The sequence below is a fragment of the Podarcis melisellensis genome (genome assembly GCF_964234715.1).
Source record: "Podarcis melisellensis genome assembly, chromosome: 5".
In the NCBI taxonomy this organism is placed as follows: Eukaryota; Metazoa; Chordata; class Lepidosauria; order Squamata; family Lacertidae; genus Podarcis; species Podarcis melisellensis.
The window spans coordinates 13,327,337-13,348,892 of NC_138537.1; the positions used below are offsets into that span (position 1 = coordinate 13,327,337).

Consider the following 21,556-nt stretch of genomic DNA (forward strand, 5'->3'; position numbering starts at 1 on the left):
GCCAAAATTTGCCCAATAACATAAACCTAATATCTGTGTCCTTGTGTGAGTTATTTCCAATGAGGGGTTGGCTGCGGGGTCTCAACATGCAACTGCTCTGCCCTGGTCGTAAGCCCTGGTTTGAAACGGTGTTTTCCTTTTCTGTCCTGTAACTTACTGCTTTCTGAAATAAAGCAGAATAGACTGTGGTTCCCCACTTCTTGCCTTCCTTTGTTTTATCAGTCTTTGAAAGAATACTGCTTGCGAAACTAAGCTTAAGATGCCAGTAGCCAAAGTGCAAAGAGTAAGTAGCGCTGTAATCTGGAACGAGGTGCGTCCAACAAGCTGACAAATACTTTTTTGCCACCCCTATGTTAAATTGTATTATATAAGGTAGAGGATTTAAGCATGGTTTTGTGAATGCTTTGAGTGACCAGCCCATGTTCACATCCCTACACTTATCTTGGCTCAGTTCACAATATGATGCCTTTCCAAGATACACTGAGTCATGAGCAAAACGCGTGTCTCTAATTTCACAGGACCAACTTTACCTACCCAAACACAACTGCATGAGAACTTTGCATTATGAAAAGGATCACATGAATCTGCAACTTAAAAAACACCTGCAAGGTACATCTAAGGACTGTTCTCCCTACCCACCTAACTGGGGCTGTGGAACCTCTTACCATTTATTGCCAACCTGACACAAGGTTGGTTGGCGCATTCAGAATACTTATCACACCCATGGCTAGATGAAGTCATCAAACTCAGTGTAAGGTCTTAGCTCCTTCTCCCACTGAGAGTTTTTCAGGATGTTATTACCCTTCTTTCCTGGGTTCCAGCTAGACACTTTGCCAGTGCTCTTTCTTCCTGTAAGAGCCTGGTGGGAATCATATAAGTTACAAGCTGGTTTTAATTCCTTCATATTCTATGCCCATGCCAGTCCATATGTCTTTTCCATAAGAAAAACAACTCCCTGCTGGCTAAAAAAAAACAAAAAAAACCACACATGTGCCCTCCTTTATCGACTGTAATCATTTGGTTTTTATCAGCACCTGCAGTAACTGTATTTTACAAAGTGCTCTTCACAGTTCCCTCAATTCATGTCAGTCAACGGATAGTTCAGTGTGGTGAAATTTTAATAAGCAATAATCCTCAACAGAGCAACATATTTAAAATTAAGCATGCACTTAACTGCTTTACTCTATATACAGAATAATGTGTGTGTGTTGTTGCCTGCCACCCCAATCTCTGATTGGTGAGAGATTCCAGGGGTTCCAGGCACTTACCCAGGGTTCAGTCTCCTTGGAATGAGGGACAGCGGAGACTGTGGTGTCTTTAGGATATATGGTTTATTTACACATATCTACAACCTGGAAGTGAGAGCTGGATCATAAAGAAGGCTGATCACCGAAGAATTGATGTTTTTGAATTATGGTGCTGGAGGAGACTCTTGAGAGTCCCATGGACTGCAAGAAGATCAAACCTATCCATTCTTAAGGAAATCAGCCCTGAGTGCTCATTGGAAGGACAGATCCTGAAGCTAAGGCTCCAATACTTTGGCCACCTCACGAGAAGAGAAGACTCCCTGGAAAAGACCCTGATGTTGGGAAAGATGGAGGGCACAAGGAGAAGGGGACGACAGAGGACGAGATGGTTGGATAGTGTTCTCAAAGCTACGAACATGAGTTTGACCAAACTGCGGGAGGCAGTGGAAGACAGGAGTGCCTGGCGTGCTCTGGTCCATGGAGTCACGAAGAGTCGGACATGACTAAATGACTAAACAACAACAACAACAAACTGACTTCACCTTGACATTCCCTTCTCATTCATTATCTTTCACTGCCCACATGAATTCTTCTGTCAGGTATTAAATACTGGCAAACGTGTTTATTCACAATGCAAGAATAATGTTGTAGTTCTGTACACACAATGACAGTAAATCCTACTGAAAATGTGGGAAATACCTCTGAGTAAATATGCATAAGCTAGTGGCATCCCTAATCCTTAAAAAAACCCCAAAACTACACCTGAGGTTGCACCATGCAATTTAATGTAGAAAGTACCAAAAATCGCAATTGAACACCCAGACTTCCTGTAAGTGGGAGGTATTTACAAGGGTAAAATATATATAATCTGTCTTCTTGATGCAAGATGCATCTCAAAGTAATATCGCTGTGTTTTCAAATGCCTGTTCCAGTAGATGAGACTACGAAGGGAGAGGGATGAGGACATTTCCTAGAAATTCTGGATTGCCTACATGTATTAAATTATATATAAGAAAATGAACACTAACATTGCTTTGGAAATTCATGCTGTGGATAAAGTTTATCTAAACCTGCTGTAGGTATCTTAGCCACAAGGAAGGCACTTGCTGCTGTGTACAACAGACTGATATTGACACAGGTAAAGGTAAAGGGACCCCTGACCATTAGGTCCAGTCGTGGCCGACTCTGGGGTTGCGGTGCTCATCTCGCTTTATTGGCTGAGGGAGCCGGTGTAGAGCTTCCGGGTCATGTGGCCAGCATGACTAAGCCGCATCTGGCGAAGCAGAGCAGTGCACGGAAATGCCATTTACCTTCCCGCGGAGTGGTACCTATTTATCTACTTGCACTTTGAAATGCTTCCAAACTGCTAGGTTGCCAGGAGCAGGGACCGAGCAATGGGAGCTCACCCCGTTGCGAGGATTTGAACCGCCGACCTTCTGATCGGCAAGTCCTAGGCTCTGTGGTTTAACCCACAGCTCCACCCGCATCCTGATATTGACACACTACAGTATATATTCTCTCTCTCCGCCCCCACCCCTCTGGCAACATATAGTTTGCATTTTGAAAGCATAAAGGCAGTCCTGGATAACATCATCTTCACCAGTCCAAGAGGTTGGTTGGGAAGCGGGGAACTGTTATATGGTCTCTGATGCAGTTCTGGCTGCTATTATGAAGTTATGGAGTTCCATCTATGTTCATGGGCCTTCACAAGCCATAGGTTTCACCATATCACCAATTGTGGAAGCTGGTCCCTTAGAGTGAATTCCCCACCAACCTCACTCTGCCTTGAGTCAACCCTCACCTGCCACCTTCTTACCTACATGTGCTCCCTGCTCTGGCCACACCTTCTCATTCCGGGCCACGCCCCTCCCTAGCCCTGTTCAATATCTTCCTCAAGTTCTTTTGTACTTTGTGTCTTTGGACTTTAAGACTTTGTCTTCATATTGCTTTCTTGGATGCGGGGTGGTGAAATGTAGCCCCTAAAAAGCTCCCCCAGAGGGAATGTGACTCTTGGGATGAAAAAGGTTTCGGTGAATTTAAAATGTGGTAAAGGGAATGGTATAACGTGGCAAAGGGAATTCTTTAAAGTGGTAAAAGCCATGTTTTAAGTCTTGGGTAAAAGATATAAAACACCCCCTTTTCAGAGTTGCTTGAGAATCCAAACACGTACCAAATGTCAGTTTTCTGTTTGTTATGAAAGCAGTTGAACCATTTTGGTATCACCCACATCAGTGAGTGAATAAAGCCCAGACGTGTTTAGATATCTGGCAATTGTGACTCTTACTCCTGCCTTCAGTTAAGTTGCAATGTAAGGGCTAAATACAATGAAGCTGGCTAACATTATTAACAAGACACCTGTCAACAGTTTGCACCTGTGCAGATTGCAAAATTCATCTCTAGTCTAACCCTAAAGTAACTCTTTCCAGTCCGATATTTTTATTGAAAATGGCATCTGATCGTATCCAAACAGGTCTCAGTCTCAGGAACCACCATGTGAAATCTGGTGACAATATCTTAAGGGATGTCCAAGTGCATAGAAAATAGATGAACAAGCAACTTTCCAATCTGTATATAGTAGCAGGAAGTTGGAAGATGGATAAGCAGATTTGAAATACAGTGATACCTCTGGTTGCGAACGGGATCCATTCCGGAGGCCCATTCGCAACATGAAAAGCCCACAACTTAAAGCGCCGTATCTGCGCAGGTGTGCGGCACGATTTGGCGCTTGTGCACATGCGCGAAGCGCGATTTAGCGCTTCTACGCATGCGTGAGCGGTGAAACTCGAAAGTAACGCTTTCTGGTATTTCTGGATCGCCGCAGGACGCAACCTAAAAAAAAATAACATGAAGCAAACGTAACATGAGGTATGACTGTATCATTCAATACATGAAAGATTGGGTGATATTCAACATTGGTCAGAGTAGACCCATTGAAATTAATAGACTGCAGTAATTTAAATATCCACTGATTTCAATAGATCTACTCTGTGTATGTCTACTGCTGCATATCATGTAGTATAGGTATACGTTAGCCCATTTAGCTTAGTACAATAATGAGCTGCAGCTTTCTGGGGTTTCAGAAAGGGAGTCTTTCCCAGCCCTACTTGAACATGCCCAGGATTTGAAACCAGAACTTTCTAAAACAGGCATCCCCAACCTGCAGCCCTCCAGATGTTTTGGCCTACAACTCCCATGATCCCTAGCTAACAGGACCAGTGGTCAGGGATGATGGAAACTGTAGTCCAAAACATCTAGAGGGCTGATGGTTGGGGATGCCTGTACTAAAACAAGGCAGATGCTCAACCAGTCCTTCGATCTCTTCTCACATCTCCTCCCCTCACTGTAATTCCTATGGAGCCCTCCACGATCCATCCCACATTTTGATATTTTTTTTCCTTGGCTTTCTTTAGCATGCTGCCTTCTTAGGTCCCCTCTCTTTCTGGGCACCAGCCACTTCTGTTCCCCTGTGGCTTAGACCATTCCACCTACCCTGCTCTCTTGCAATATGCAAGCTATTCATTACCACAGTTTAAGAAACAAGCCTTAATGCATTACAATATGAACTCTCATTACATTCCCTGTGCCACTAGGTTAAGGCAGGCTATTCATCTAATTCCGAAAAAAGGTATTGGACAGTTCAATTTATCCACATTCATGACAAAATCTTCAATTGAAAAAGCCTTCATTATCTATTCACCGTTAATTGCACATACATTTAAAAGCTACAGCCCTAACATGCTGAAAACAAATAATTAAATACCTTTCTGGATGAATAACTGAAGGCAACGAGGATAAAAAATAAAGCAAAAACCACGCTGACAGCCCCACCAATCATATTAACGCAGAGACTATTTGTAGATTACCAGCGATGTTGCAACGTTTTAATGAATTCAGGACAGCATTTAAGATCCAGTGAAAAATAAGGAAATCACGCTGCGTTTTTTTAAAAAAGGGGGGTAATATGCCTTTGTGTAGGATGAATCACCATTTATTTACATTATGCAGATAAAAATGTCACAACAATTAATTTCCAGTTTTATCTGAATCTAATATAGCATGCAACAGTGAGAACCAGACAAGCAGTTTGCTGAGTTGGTGTAATTGGCAAACAAATTTAGCAGTAAATAGGGTTCGGATATGGAGGCTTCAAACAATTATGAGCATGATCCAGAGTTAAGCACTTTTTCGGGAACAATCCTATGCACAAGAAGCATAGCAGGTGTAAATTAAGCTGGTATAAAACTTAATATAACAGAGTCAAATTCTCTTCACCAGCAATGCTGCTGCTCTGCCTAAACCTAGCAGAGGGAAAACAAGCTTTTAAATTGTGTTCTGTGATGGGTTGCCAGGTCACTTGGCTGAACTAAACTGCCTTAGAATCCAGCCTAAGCTCCCACTGTGTACCTCTCCAGAACACACCTTTTGGGGACTTACACGGGCATCGGTTCAGCTAGCTGTTGTATCTTTGGCTAAGCTAGTGTTAGGGGCGGAACACGAGCTAAACTGGAGACTCGGTGCATCTTAAGCTTCACCCCAGGGGATCATGCCCTAGGATTACCCCCAAGGCTGTAGTCTTATGGATACCTTTGAAGGAACAACTCCATGAAACTCAATGAGACTTTCCAAGTAATCTTGCATAGGATTGGAAATCTTGCTATTCCTCTCACTTTGTCTACAACATCATTTTTGACCATCTATGTTCAGCTTCTCTAAGGTCAATGCTACTGGGCCAAGACACTCCAAGGGCCTCATAAAACCAATCAAAAAGGCAGCATGTATGGCCAGCCAGAACTTAATCAACATAAGCACATGACCCACAAGTAATGGGATTTCATTTACAGCAGGGGTAGACAACCTAAGGCCCGTGGGACGGATGCGGCCCAATTGCCTACTCAATCCAGCCCGCAGACAGTCCGGGAATCAGTGTGTTTTTGAATGAGTAGAATGTGTCCTTTTATTTAAAATGCATCTCTGGGTTATTTATGGGGCCTGCCTGGTGTTTTTACATGAGTAGAATGTGTGCTTTTATTTAAAATGCATCTCTGGGATATTTGTGGGGCATAGGAATCTGTTCATTCCCCCCTCCAAAAAAAATATAGTCCGGCCCACCACATGGGCTGAGGGACAGCGGACCAGCCCATGGCTGAAAAAGGTTGCTGACCCCTGGTTTACAGAACTAACTGCAATCCCCATCACAAATGGAGTTCTGTGGGTTACCTGTACTGTAGAAAGACCCAGGTCCTTCTATACACCCCAGTCCTAGGAAGCAAACTCAATCTATTTTATTTCAATGGTTTTTACTCCAATGTAAGCATGCCCAGAGCATGATCCTATGAACATTTGCTCAGAGACAAACCTCGCCAAGTTCAATGGCACTTACTTCCAAGTTGCTGTGCTTCAGATTGTAGCTTTATAATTACTTGCTAGTTCCTCCAAATACACAGACTTACTTGCTGACAATAAAAGAGATTCTGACTAAACATTAGGAAGAATTTTCTGGCAATAAGAGCTGTTCAGCGGTGGACTGGGACTCCCTCGGAAGGTGATGGATTCTCCTTCCTTGGAGGTTTTTAAGCAGAGGCTGGATGGATGCTTCAGCTAAAATCTATTGTTCCTGCAATATAGGGGTTGCACTAGAGTCAGACGACCCTTCAAGTTTCATTCCAACTCTGATTTTCCTTTGGGCAGCAGCTGCAGAGCACAGCTCTACATGTACACTCAAAAGTTGTACCTTTACCTACTTTGTACACTTACTAGGGAAGTGGGCCTTACCTCTGAGCACATAGCATAGGATGGAGCTATAAGCATCCTCAGCATGATCCCCTACTACCTGAGCCCATGCAAGTTTACTCCGAAGTTCACCAATGGCTGTGCTCTGCTCCCAGGGGCACAGGTAGTATGCATCTGAATAGTGGTTGCTGGAAACCAAAGGAGGAACCTGTGTTCCTGTGCTCAGGTCCTGGTTGCAGGTTTTCCATAGGTCAACCACTGTGAGAACAGGATGCTGGACTAGATGGGTCACTGGCCTGATCCAGCAGGCTCTTATTATGTTCTTAATTGGTACTGTGGCTGCAATCCTGTACAGGCTTGTCTGGGTGTAAACAGGATGTAACAGGACTTACTTCTGATCACTCTTTATATGTTTTGTGCTTAGGAGGACTGCTATGTGTCATAGTTGACAGAGGATAGTCTAGAATTTTAAGAGCTGTCTGGTGCAAGATAAAGAAAGCATAAAATCTGAGATTAAGGGGTTTGGAGAGCAGACTGAGCAGGCACACAGCCTTTCCCACTATGGTGATGTGCCCTGTATCTCTCTTTACATTGCAGAGGTTTCTCCAATTTTTCATCCAAACATAAAAACTAGAGCATGAAAGTCTGTGTTCTTTTTTTCCTCCCCTGCTGGTGACGCACAAAGCGGCTACTCTAACCTCACGCTGGTTCCGACAGGGCGCATGGATCCCATTCCAGTCTCCGCCCTTCCTGCGGTGAAGTTTCGCTGGGCTTTTCGAGGTTGGGAGTCAAGCGCTCCACGCTAAAGTTTCAACATCGTCGCAAGCGAAGACTGTTTCTGCTGGGATACAGCCCACGTTGGGATGCTGCTCCGGCCGGTTTAACAGCGCCTAAAGCTCTTCGCGCGCGCGCCCCTCCTCCTGCCGTCATTCCCTAGCTCTGGCCTACGGGAGCGACTTTTGTTTGCAAAGGGAACTGAACCAACTGCTGTCCAGAGCCGATCGGTGCCGTCCGCAGCCTTCTCCGGGTTATTACACAACCGCACGCGGGTTTGCCAACAGCGTTGCAAAACGGGCATGGCATTTTGCAATGCACTTCACGTATTTATTTTCAAGAGAAGCAACTTGGGGGCCCTAAGGTGTGTTTTTTTTTGGAGGGGGGAACCCCTCATTTTACATTTCCTTCGTCTACATCGTGGTCCCCCTTCGCTCTAGCTGCAGGAAGCCGGCCAGTGCCTCCCCCCCTTTTTTTTTGCAAATAATAAAGCCTCTCCATTTCCCAACCATAGCTGTCAACTTTTCCCTTTTCTTGCGAGGGATCCTATTCGGAATAAGGGAATTTCCCTTTAAAAAGGGGAAACGTTGACAGCTATGTTCCCAACTGCAAAGCAGCTGCCCCAACTCTAACCACGACCCCCTTCCTTCTTTTCTACCTCTCCCACCCCACCCCACCCCCGTTTGACTTGGAACAGTCGGGTCAAGCTCATTACGGCTACGGGCAGGGCGGGAGAAAGCGAGGCAAAGATGGGGGTGTGGGATAAAAGGAAGGCGGGGAGCGCTTCAGTGCTGGAGAACGGCAGCTGGGCTGGAAGAGCGGCGGCGCCTGCGCGCGCGCTCTCTCTCTCTCCTCGCGCGCGCTCTCGCTCTCCGCTGCCGGGTTGGCGCCTCGCAGCCCGCGAGCCGCTACCTGCGCGCGCGCCCCCGCGCGCCTGCCTCGCCTCGCCGCGACTTGGCCAACTTTTCTGCCCACCAGGCTCTCGCCTGCGCTCCTCCTTCCCCCGCCCCTCTCCCCCCCCCCCACTCTGCGGCGGATCCATTTACCTTGGGAAGAGGAGGGAGCCTGGGCGCTGTACGGCGGCGCTGAGCTCTCTCGGGGGGGTTTTCAGCAGCCGTAAAGCGGCGTGAGAGAGCAGCGGGCGGCTTTCGCTCGGTCTCCCTCCCTCGCTCCCTCCATCCTCCCGGTAGCTGATTTGCGCTTATTACAAGGGATCAAGTGCCCAGTTTGGCATTAGCGGGCCGGCAAAGGGCGAGGGAGGGCGCGGAAGGGAGCGAGAGCGGTTCGAGATGGCGACATCTCGGTGCCAAGAGGGGGCGGGCAGAGGGCGAGGAATGGGACCGCTTTGCAAAAAGAGGGAAGGAATGAGCAAAACATAAGTTGTGGAAGAAGGGGAAAAGCGAGAGGAGTTGTTTATTCTTTTTTATTATTATTATCTTTATCGCATTTTTTAAAATTACAGAGAAAGCATGAATTAAACGTTACTTCCAAATATTCAAAAAAATACAAAAAAGGAAAAGACATGATAAATAATAAAAAACAAAAAAGAATTAGTCACCCACACAAAATTGTTCAAAGGATACAAACAGTAATTTGAATAGTATTCTATGTGCCAGGTTCTCAGAAAGAAATTACATTTTTAATCCTTTTCTTTCTGAGAAAAAGGTGTTTTTTTGTTGCTGTTGTTCTTTCTGCTGCTCCTGCGCCCTTAACCAGGTGCCTGCCAAGAAGAGGTTCTGCTTTAGGAGCTGCCTTATATTGAATCAGACCAGTATTCCCTGCACTGACTGGCAGCGGCTTCTCAGGGTTTCAGGCAGGGAAGTCTTTTTGGAGATGGGGATTGGCAGGTCTTTGGCCACTGAGCTGGGGGCCTTTGCTTCCCCCTGCAGGTGGAGATGCAGACAAGAGGAAAAGCTTAATGAAGGCCTTCCACCTAGAGATAGAGAAAGCTGCCTTCTACTAAGTCTAGAGTAGCCATATTCCTAGAAGGAAAATTTTAGGGATGCGGGAGGTGCTGTGGGTTAAAGCACAGAGCCTAGGACTTGCTGATCAGAAGGTCGGCGGTTCGAATCCCCACGACGGGGTGAGCTCCCGTTGCTCGGTCCCTGCTCCTGCCAACCTAGCAGTTCGAAAGCACATCAAAGTGCAAGTAGATAAATAGGTATCGCTCCGGCGGGAAGGTAAATGGCATTTCCGTGAGCTGCTCTGGTTCTCCAGAAGCGACTTAGTCATGCTGGCCACATGACCTGGAAGCTGTATGCCGGCTCCCTTGGCCAATAAAGCGAGATGAGCACCGCAACCCCAGAGTCAGCCACAACTGGACCTAATGGTCAGGGATCCCTTTACCTTTAGAAGGAATATTTGGGACACAAAAGTTGTTGAGCTTTTCACTAGGAAACCCAAAGTCCTTGAGGTTTTAGTGTGTGTTGGTTTTCAGCTGGTCACGGCCTGATCCAAGATGGGTTGCAACAGGAGTGCTGTCACCAGGCAAAGATATGGTAAAAGGTATACAGCATGCATGGGATGCAGGTGGCGCTGTGGTCTAAACCACAGAGCCTAGGGCTTGTGGATCAGAATGTCGGCGGTTTGAATCCCCACGACAGGGTGAGCTCCCGTTGTTCAGTCCCAGCTCCTGCCCACCTAGCAGTTCGAAAGCATGTCAAGTGCAAGTAGATAAATAGGTACCGCTCCAGTGGGAAGGTAAACGGCGTTTCCATGCACTGCTCTGGTTCGCCAGAAGCGGCTTAGTCATGCTGGCCACATGACCCGGAAGCTGTCTGCGGACAAACGCCGGCTCCCTCGGCCAATAAAGCGAGATGAGCGCCGCAACCCCAGAGTCGTCCGCAATTGGACCTAATGCTCAGGGGTACCTTTACCTTTACCTTTGTATGGAAAAGAAGACCCATTGAGTCCTTTCACTTCCTCTTGTGCCAGGCATACATTGTTCCATCCACACTGCAACTTGTTCACCCATTACTTAGAAGAGGCCTGCGCATGTGTAGAGTGAACCAGCAGCTACCCTTCTAAGCACACACGGATCATGCTAACTGTTCTAATGCTCTGGATCTTTGAAATGCATTTGGGACAAATGAATAATATGCTGCATAAACAGTTAAGTAAATAAACAGATAAATCTGTTGTCTGTTCACATATTATGCGCATGTTTCCCCTCAAAACGGCTTTGGTCTTACAACGGGTATTCAGCCTCTTAAATAGCAAATGCAGCCTCTGAAATAATCAGATGAAATGCTGCCTGACTTTGAGAATCAGAGGATAATGTTTAGTTGAACTGGGTTTGTTTGCTACTTGACAAAATGACCCATTCTTAGGCAATCATTAAAATCACAGGCTACAAGCACTGCATCTTACCTGTTCTCTGAAGTAAATTACACCCTACAGACTTTGCAGGTCATTGTCTTTTTAACACAGAGAATGGAGCCATTGGGACATTCTAGCCTTTTCCTTAGCAAGCCGTGTAAGCTTTTAAATAAAACATTCACCAGGATGAACTGAAATAAAGTAAAAAAAATACCCAGTTTGGGTAAGCAACTCTTTGTGTGCATCTTCCCAAGCAATCTCAGCTTTGCTGGTATGACTGTACATCACCTACAAGAATTACCATTTTAGGCCCAAGATAGTAAGTTGTAAATTCAGGGGTAGGCAAGTCCCCAAGCAGGCCAAATTAAGAACATTGAAGGAACACTGTCTTGTATCATGAACCCACTGAGTATTGTAATGCTGCTCCTTTGTGGTAAGGATGCAGGGGTTACAGGAGGAACCTGCCCTAGAAATAAATGTTTCTTGGGTTCTGTCTATCCTGGCTGCCCATTGGATCCTCTGGATGAAGGATTATAAAGTCTTCTGGGTCAGACCAGGCAGCAAACGTGTTTGATGTGGTTAGCTCCTTTGGTGTGGCTGCGATTCTTGGCTTTTTTTCTCTGACTCACAGCTGTCCATGGGCCAGTGTTTCCCACAGTGACCATGACCAAACAGATGTCCATGGTACATTCACAGGCCAATCATGAGTGCAACAGCCTGCTGCTGTTCTTCCTCAGCAGCTGGTTTTCAGAGGCATACAGCCTCTATTACTGGTGTTAGCATACAACCTCTATTACTGGAGTTAGCATACAACCTTCCTGATTAGTGGCCATTGATAACTTTATCTCATTTGCCCTAGCCTCCAATTCAAGCCATCTAAGATGTTGGGCGCCACCACATCTTGCAAGTTCCATAGGTTGAACTTTGTACTGTTATTTCCTTTTGCACGTCCTGAATGTGACACAATTCAGCTTCATTGGATAACCTGTGTTCTAGTATTGTGAGAATGGAAGAAACAGCATTTCTCTGTCCATGGGGCAATAATGCCCCCTGGTTGTTCCCCACTGTTGGAGGAGAAAACTCTGCATGGTGCATGGCATGTCCTGACCCCTCTAAACTAGCCTGCTGTTTTAGGTATGGTGGAGGATGGCATTCCATCACCAGCGTGGATGCCAGTCTGGTTGGCTTCTGCATGTAGAATGGGGAAGGACAAATCTTGTCTGACTCAGGCAGCAAAATGCCTGTTCTGAATTGGTGGGAACGCAGTTTTCTTAGCTGCATGATGCTAACCGAACACCTGTAGTGGCAGAGCGAGCCTTGTTTCCCATTGAATCCTAAATGGCTCCGTAAGTCTTGGCAACCTCTTGGTGAAACAAGTCAATTATGTAACTTCCCTTTGTGCTTTTACAATATTTATCTGTCCTTGTTCCCAAAACAGCTGGAGAGAATCCACCAGCTGGTGGATCGCTAAGTTGAGTTGCAAAGTGTTGCAATTTGTCTCCCCTACAATATCTTTGAATGCCAACAAGAAAGACGGCGTTTCTTTTCTCATCTGGAACCAATTAGCCATCCAGTTGATAATGAGGATAGACATAGATTTGAAAACACACACAGAAACCCTACAAATGCTAATATGGAAGCTACCCTACCTGCACTATTAGCTGTTAACATGAAGCCTGCCAGATGTCAATTGATCGCTTGCAGTCTAGTTGGGTTTTTAACATTTCTTCCCTAGTTCCTTCTCCTTTTTTGGTACCTTAAATATTTTTTTAATATGAAGAAGTAGAGGAAACTGAGTTCTCTCTCGTAGCCTGATGTAGCAGTTGGGCTCTCTCAACAGCCTACTGCACAAGGAAATAAGATCATATCCAGTAAGAAAAGCAGAGCTGTTTGAAACTCCCAGGCTCCTCCTGGTGACCTGTTTATTGAGCATTTATCATGGGCTGCTTGCACAAAGTTTTCATGGAGGTCAGACTATATCCAGTCTTTGCTGAGCAGTTCTGTTGATTCTCTCGATGCAGCTCTTGCATAAAATCAAAATTAGCAACAGTCAGACAATTACACAGGTTCATAGGAAGTTTCTTCATATCATTTCAGAGCATTATCCCATCTACTTCAGTATTATCAACACTGATTGGCGCTTGCTCTCCAGGATTGAACCTGGGACATTTTGCATGCAAATCATGTGCTTTCTACCACTGAGCGAGGACCAGCAGGGAAGAGGCATGCACAATACTCTGCAAAGGCCTCTATAGCAGCTGTTGCTCAGTTAAGTGATTTCCGGGCTTCCTTTGTTAAAACGTGCACAAGAGACAGATTCCTTATTAATCACTGGGGAAGGGGTGTTGCTGAAGAAAGGGAGGCATGCAGAAGAAGCTTCCAAACTCAGTTTGGGTTGGTTTTATGACATCTCTTACTAGTCCTCATAAGGTAAACAATCCTAACCATCGCTTGAGTCAAGGGAAGCTAAACTGAGAATTCTTTCTCTTTTCTGTGGCTTGCTGAACTCTCTAGCTTATATGGAGAATGAAATGCAGGCTCAGGACAGAGTGAATGACAAAATGCTTTCAAGTAGAACTAAGTCATTAATCTGCCTTGAGGAAACCCTTTTCATACAAGTAGACTGTATTATAATGGGGCTCATTGGATTCAAGATCAAATTTTACATACTGACATTAAGGAAGTTGTGGCTAAGCAATAAAAATGCAACATTTCATAGCATAAAGGCATACCATAATCCATACAGCCTTGGGTGGCTGGGCAATCTTGTTGCTGACTTAATTAATTGCTATTGATGCATGCTGAATTTTAGAGTTTTTAGAAGGTCTTTTCTAATTGTTGGATCTACACATGCATATATAATTGTGGGCATTTACATCACAGGAGTGCAAGATTAACTGGCACAGTGTCAAGGCACATTGATCCTGTTTCACTGAGTTGGATCCAGACTTGGTAATGTTAAGGGTAGACCCACTGAAATAAATGGGGTTTAAGTTAGTTGTGATAAAAATAGCATTGGGTTGGAGCCAGGCTTAGTAATACTTAAGAGTCAACATGCTGAAGTCAGTCACACTTAGAGTAGTCCCACTAAGTCTGAATCCAACGCATTTTGTACCAGTGGTCTAAAACCTTTCTCCTAATTCTCTAGATGTACCACGAATATAGGTAGCAATACTGAGAGTGCCAGTGCCAGGCTATTTGTGCCATAGGCAAAACTAACTACTTTCACACACCCCTCCTCATGGCAGCATAGGCCACGGGTAGGCAAACTAAGGCCCAGGGGCCAGATCCGGCCCAATCACCTTCCAAATCTGGCCTGCGGACTCCGGGAATCAGCATGTTTTTACATGAGAAGAATATGTCCTTTTATTTAAAATCATAGCTGTTAACCTTCCTTTTTTTGCGGGAAATTCCCTTATTCCAGTGCAGTTACCTGCTGCTATCCTGGATTGTTAGATATCCCGTAGACTGTCCCCGGGACAGGTGAGGCTGCTGATCCCTTATTTTCAAATCTAAAAATTGACAACTATGTTTAAAATGCATCTCTGGGTTATTTGTGGGGCCTGCCTGGTTTTTTTACATGAGTAGAATGTGTGCTTTTATTTAAAATGCATCTCTGGGTTATTTATGGGGCATAGGAATTCGTTCATTCCCCCCCCCCAAAAAAAATATAGTCCGGCCCCCCACAAGGTCTGAGGGACAGTGGACTGGCCCCCTGCTGAAAAAGTTTGATGACCCCTGGCATAGACTTTGGAAGTCTTCAAGCTATTACTATAAGTTCACAGCACAGATCTTCAGCATCAGTATTTTGTCTGCATTGTGCACCAATGATTTCTCCAAATTCTTACAGGCCTTAAGTACATCTTCAGTAGTTTTTTGTTGTTGTTGATACTGTATATATCATACAGGAAGCTAACGAACTATATTGTAGTTACAGATAGGTAGCCGTGTTGGTCTGCCATAGTCAAAACAAAACAAAATCCTTCCAGTAGCACCTTAAAGACCAACTAAGTTAGTTCTTGGTATGAGCTTTCGTGTGCATGCACACTTCTTCAGATACCAGATAGGTATCTAAAGAAGTGTGCATGCACACGAAAGCTCATACCAAGAACTTAGTTCGTCTTTAAGGTGCTACTGGAAGGATTTTTTTTTTTGTTTGAACTATATTGTAGTTTTTAAAATTTCTCTTCAACAGATGGTATGACCATGTCTGAAATATCATAACAGAAACCGACTTTGAATTTCTATTTTAGACCTTGTGGTGCCTTTTCTTGGGCCTCATACTCAAACTGCTGTTCCTTCTCCCCTCCTTTTCTAACTTGATCTGTCTCAAAAGTTGTGTTGCATTTCTAATTCCTTTGCAAACTCGGTTGCATCTATCAAAACTACTCATCACACCTGCATCTCACAAGGTAATTCTTGGTCACTTGCAGTTGGCTTGTAACTGAAATTAAATCATTTAATTCAATTTGGTCAATTAAATATTTGCAAAACTTCAAAACACTTGACAATATTTCTCCTCCTCCTCCTGTTTTGGCTACTGCTCTTAGCAATTGATGGCTCTTGCTTCCGTCTCTGCTACCGCTGTTTCCAGATCCCCATGGCTTGCTTCTTCACTATCTTCTCCCAACCAATTGGGGATCATATAGTGAATGTGAAGATGTAACAGAACTATGTGGCCAACCAGATTTTTGCCAAAATAGTATTGCCACTACAGGTGAACCCAAACGAATGCCTTAGCTAAACTTGTGAACTTGCTTTAATTCAGTTTGTGTGGCGTACGTCTCCATTGCCAAGGCAACTGTGCTAGCAAAGTAGAATACCTCAGTTCAGTTGCTTCAGCAACAAAAACACCACCTGTGAATGTTTTCACCCCTTTTCAAGTTCCCCTGAAAAAAGAAAAATGCTGCCTTGTTTTAGCACTAGGGAATGAAGTTGAGAAGAGTGGTGCTGGTATGACCTGTGGTGTTATTTTGGTATGAAAAAACAATGTGGATTTTACAAGAAAGGTTCAGGAACAAAAGGCCTTAATTTTGAAAGTTGTTTTTAAATCTATCTCTCTCTCTCCCCCTCCCCCCCCCATATTCTTGACAATGCAGAACCTGAACTTTGCAGCACAGTTTTTGTTGCTTTGGGGTTAGAATGGGGCCTCTTGAAGCTGCAGTCCTTTAACCTGCATGGTGACACCCTGGTCTTGGACTCTGTGAGAGAAAGGTAGGGTCCACTAGCAGCCTCGGCTAGGAGTAGAAAGTATTGTCATTTCACACTTACATTCTCTTTACCAACATTCAAACATGGAAGTTCAAAGTCCAATATCACAGGCGGCAGGGACCCAAATCAGTTTTGATGTGTGGGAAAATCTAAGGGAGAGAACCCTCCATATTTTAAACAACAACATGGAAGTGTGAATGCTGGAGAGAGAGGATAAGAGGAAAATGCTATGACTGAAGCTCTCAGACTAGAGAGAGTCATTGGATATTACATAGTGAGACATACTGGAGCAAACAGAAGCAGCAGCCGCAGCAGCAGAAGTCTAATGACTTAAATATGTTCTAGTCCTTCAAGAGTTTATGCTATGTAGACTGTGCAGCCATAATCTCAGAAAATGTAGCCTTTAGTACTTTCCATGTCATTCCAGGTGTAATGGAAAGATGCCCTTCTGAATGTCTCATTTTGTATATATTTGTCTCCTGTTGGGAGGTGAGACCTTCGTGTCAGTCTCATGTTACTAATCATGGAATACCTTTCCCCTATTCTGTCTCTCTCTCCCTTACACACACACACACACACACACTTACTTTAACAATGGATACTGAAAACCTTTAAGCAACGTGGGTGGCGCTATGGTCTAAACCACAGAGCCTCTTGATCTTGCCAATCGGAAGGCCAGTAGTTGAAATTCGTGCGGCGGTGGTGAGCTCCTGTTGCTCTGTCCCAGCTTCTGCCAACCTAGCAGTTTGTAAGCACACTAGTGCAAGTAGATAAATAGGTACCACTGCAGTGGGAAGGTGAACAGCTTTTCCTTTCGCTCTGGATTCCATCACGGTGTTCTGTTGTGCCAGAAGCAGTTTAGTTATGCTGACCACATGACCTGGAAAGCTGTCTGTAGACAAACACTGGCTCCCTCAGTCTGAAAAGTGAGATAAGTGCCGCAACCCCATGGTCGCCTTTGACTGTACTTAACTTTATCTTTACCTTTTACTGAAACCCCTTTTCTTAAAGTTTGCAAAATATATTATTCATATTCCCTGATAAATTGCTTCTTTGCTCACCTTACTCTAACAAGCAGAAGTGCATCCTTGGAAGAAAAGGCCTATTGGTTTTAGTGGGATTTACTTCCAAGAAAGCATGCTTTCAACAGCAGCCTTAAAGAAAACTTGAGTGCCTGGTTTCATCCATATTTGCAAGGTGCACTTAGATGTGGGATCCCAACAATGATTTAATAATTTAGTTACTGTTTTGTAGCTGGATTGCACAAATGGACTCCTTCATTCCTCAAGTGTCAGTTCTTTTTGTATTATGAGTAGCCGTTATGATTTTATTTGGGTAAAACAAAATCCTCTTCGCTGATTAAAGGGCTCAGACACTGATTTTGTATCTAAGTGGACTTAATCCATTCTGCTTACATTTTTCTCTTGTGTCAACCAGGAGATGGGAGGAGAAAGCAATTCATATGATGCTGTACAAAATGGATGTAAGAGGCTATTAACAAAAAACAGCTTGTTTCAATACTTTGTATGTGAGTCAGAAGGGACATTGAAATCCAGCCAGTCGACAACTTGCCAGCTCTCTTGGCTTATGGCTTATTCACATTTACCTTTCCTCTGCAATTTCCAGGCACGGTCCACACCTTAAAGCTGCATGTCTAAGCACCTTTATTTTATTTTTGCTCTAGAGCTTTCCCATGAAAACCCACTCTTTAAAGCTCAATCAAAGCAAACAGCAATCCATGGAAAAACCAAATTGCCATTTGCTCTGATTCAACTATAAAGAGTGGTTTTTTGCGGGGAAAGCTCCGTAGCAAAAATTAAAAAGGTGCTCAGACATGGAGCTTAAAAGCACAGAGCAGACAGGCAAAAGGTAAGGGTGTGTATGCCCTTAGACTGCAGTTCTAATCTTACCTACTTGGAAGTGAGCCCCACAAAGTTCAATAGGACTTACAACTGTTTGGAATTGCAGCCCCCCTCCCACCACAAGCTATAATTGGGAAACGTGCTTGTCTTCAAATTTGTCATTAGTAAGGGCTTATCCACACTGACACCATGCTTTTTTTTTAAGCTTTAAAGCTGCATGTCGGAGCATTGTTTTTTGTTCTGAGCTTGGCCTGCCAAAAACTGCTCTTTAGCACTTAATCGGAGCACGCATCAATTCGATTTTTCCACGGATTACCATTTACTCCAATCCAGCTTTAAAGAGCAGGTTTTCATGGGGAAAGGACTAGAGGAAAAGAAAAGGTGCCTGCTTTGATCAGGGTCAGCATGCCTCTGAATACTACTTTCTGTAGGGTGAGGTCATGATTCTTGGCTTCTTATAGGCATCTGGTTGGCCACTGTGAGAATTGTTGTTTAGTCATTTAGTCGTGTCCGACTCTTCGTGACCCCATGGACCAGAGCACGCCAGGCACTCCTGTCTTCCACTGCCTCCCACAGTTTGGTCAGACTCATGTTTGTAGCTTCGAGAACACTGTCCAACCATCTCATCCTCTGTCGTCCCCTTCTCCTTGTGCCCTCCATCTTTCCCAACACCAGGGTCTTTTCCAGGGAGTCTTCTCTTCTCATGAGGTGGCCAAAGTATTGGAGCCTCAGCTTCACAATCTGTCCTTCCTGTGAGCACTCAAGGCTGATTTCCTTAAGAATGGATAGGTTTGATCTTCTTGCAGTCCATGGGACTCTCAAGAGTCTCCTCCAGCACCATAATTCAAAAACATCAATTCTTCGGCGATCACTTCTGCTCTTATTTCAGTCAGACTCCTATTGCCTTGGACTATTTTCAATAGCCTGGGACAAGACTAGATTTTCCTGGTAAGACAACAGATTGTTTTTTATGAGTCTCTCTCTCTCCTGTAGTTTCCCAGGTTCCGGGTCTTTGTATTTTGTTCTGTCTCTCCATTCAGAGTAATTTACATGAAACAAACTGCATCATAAGCATTTACAAATTCCTTGGGGCAAATTGATTGGTTCAAGTCTCTCTTTTTAAACACCAGCCAGAGATATTTGCATGCATCAGGGAACAAATATTGGCACTTGCGCCGCTTAGATGGCATGCATAATAACTTCCTGGAAAGACCTAGGAGGGCGACCTGGTAGAAGTGACTCCAATTCTGTCAACTTTATTAGAGTTGCATCTGTTCGTGTCAGGTCTCAATTTGCTCCCTCCCCTACTCCTCCCTTTCCCAGCCAAAATTAAAAGCCAGCTTAGCCGATTTAATCTGTTGGGGTTTTCTTTTCCCCGAACGCTTCCGAGTCTGACTCATTCATCCTAATGCAGTCTAAAGCAATTGAGCTATTATTAAAGCCTTATAATTTCAAACACACTTTGGTGATTGCTATTTAGATGAGCATAGCAGCGTCTGAATCCCACGTGATTTCTTTAGCACTGGCCTTGGCAGAAAACATATTTTACATAACCATCAAAATAAATAAAATGTTTGCAAGGCTGGTGCTGAGCTAGGAAGGGGAAATGATATCTGTTCTAAGGTGAATCCTTTTTCCATCTCATCATCCTCCCTCTTCCTTTTCCTTTCAAAATGGTGGTCTTAAATGAGATCTGGGGCTGGTAACTGGAGGCATACTGTGATTCCAGATGGCTGGAATGAAATTTGAAAATGAGCTGAGATAAACAGAGAAGCAGGAGGGTTCTGTGACAAACCCATAGGGAGTTAATCTCTTCTTCAAGTTGGATACTGGTTGGTAATGAGGGTCATTTAGCAATTTCCAACATCCTCAATTCATTTTAGTTATAGTGTTATTTTATTTCCTGTGTCTAAGACTACCGCAAAGGTGAATGGGTAATAGAAGAGTGTTGCTGTTGTACATTAAGACTCTTTCTTGGTTTCAACAAGAGATGTTTGTAGCTTAATTCATACAGGAAGCCTTTGTGTGCTGAAGAGCTTATTAAATTGTTTGATTCGTTTATATAATGGGCGAGCGTGTGCAGTACAAGACAACAATTTATCAAGCAGTGAATTGCTTTTGAAAAAATGTCTTAAGTACACAGAGTCATAAGCACACAGAGAGTAGATGGAAATTTTCTGATGCCTTTTTGATTCTAACATTGGGGTTTTGTTCCAGGGATCGTGCCTGAAGCTAAAATTGTGCAAAATCAAAACACATTGGGTTCAGTGATGGGTGAGATTGACAAAGTCTTTTTTTCCCAGACGTTCACCTCTTTCCTCCCTCTTTTAATTTTTTTTAAATATTCCCTCCCCCCCCCCCCAAGCATGTAAAGCTGAATGTGCCCAAGATGACCTTTACCATGATGGTCTGAGCCTATTACACCAATCCTGGTCCAACTGCACTGGCTACCAATAAGTTTCTGGGCGCAATTCAGAGTGCTGGTTTTGACCTATAAAGCCTTAAATGGCTCAGGACTGCAATACCTCAAGGACCGCCTCTTTCCATATGAACCTACCCGGACCCTGAGATCAACTTCTGAGGCCCTTCTTCATTAGCCGCCTCCTTGAGAAGTCCGGAAGGTGGCAACACGAGAACGGGCCTTCTCTGCAATGGCTCCCTGTCTGTAGAATGCTTTCCCCAGGGACGTTTGCCTGGCACCTTCATTATATACCTTTAGGCGCCAGGCAAAAGCATTCCTTTAACCAGGCCTTTGGCTGATCTGATTTACATCCTACACCCTTTTAAAATGTGTTTTTTGGGGGGAGGGGCTATTGGGTTTATTATTATTGTTATTAGATATTTTGTGGTTTTATATCTTGATTTTATTCTGTGAACCACCCTGAGACCCCAGGGTGTAGGGTGCTATATAAATTCGAAGAAGAAGAAGAAGAAGAAGAAGAGGAGGAGGAAGAGAGATGGGGAATGTGGCCCTATCACTTCTGTTTGATATCTTTGTATTGATTTACAAAGTCCTCAACAACTTAGGTCTAGGGTGCCTTAAGGACCACCTGAAATCTTATATCACTAAGATCATCTGCAGGAGCATCACTGGTCATCCCTTGAGTTGCTGAGGCTCACCTGACAACAAGAAACCAAGCCTTATGTGTCATTGTCCCAGTATTGTGGAATAATCTGCCAGGAGAGATTCAGAAGGCGTTTTATGTTTTCACATTTAAATTCACGTTGAAAACTTTTCTATGCCACCAAGCTTATGCAGGCGATTAAGACAATATTCTATAATACTTAGCTAATGGTGCCTGATTCAGAAAAATTGTACATGTTTTTTATTCTTATACATAGATATATCACCGTTTCAAACCACTTTGATAGTTTTTTGTTATAGCAGCATGTAAATATTTCTATAAATAATAT

At 44.1% G+C, this 21,556-nt stretch overlaps 1 protein-coding gene across 2 annotated transcripts in view; it reads right to left on the reverse strand.

Annotated features, from left to right (window-relative positions):
- NAALADL2 (N-acetylated alpha-linked acidic dipeptidase like 2) overlaps positions 1 to 8,854 on the reverse strand; it is a 777,627-nt gene extending 768,773 nt beyond the window's left edge. For both annotated transcript variants that reach the window (XM_081910933.1, XM_081910934.1), the window contains exon 1: positions 8,798 to 8,854. The gene's annotated coding sequence lies outside the window, so the exon portion shown is untranslated. The remainder of the gene's footprint in view (positions 1 to 8,797) is intronic.
- Between the last annotated feature and the right edge of the window lie 12,702 nt (positions 8,855 to 21,556).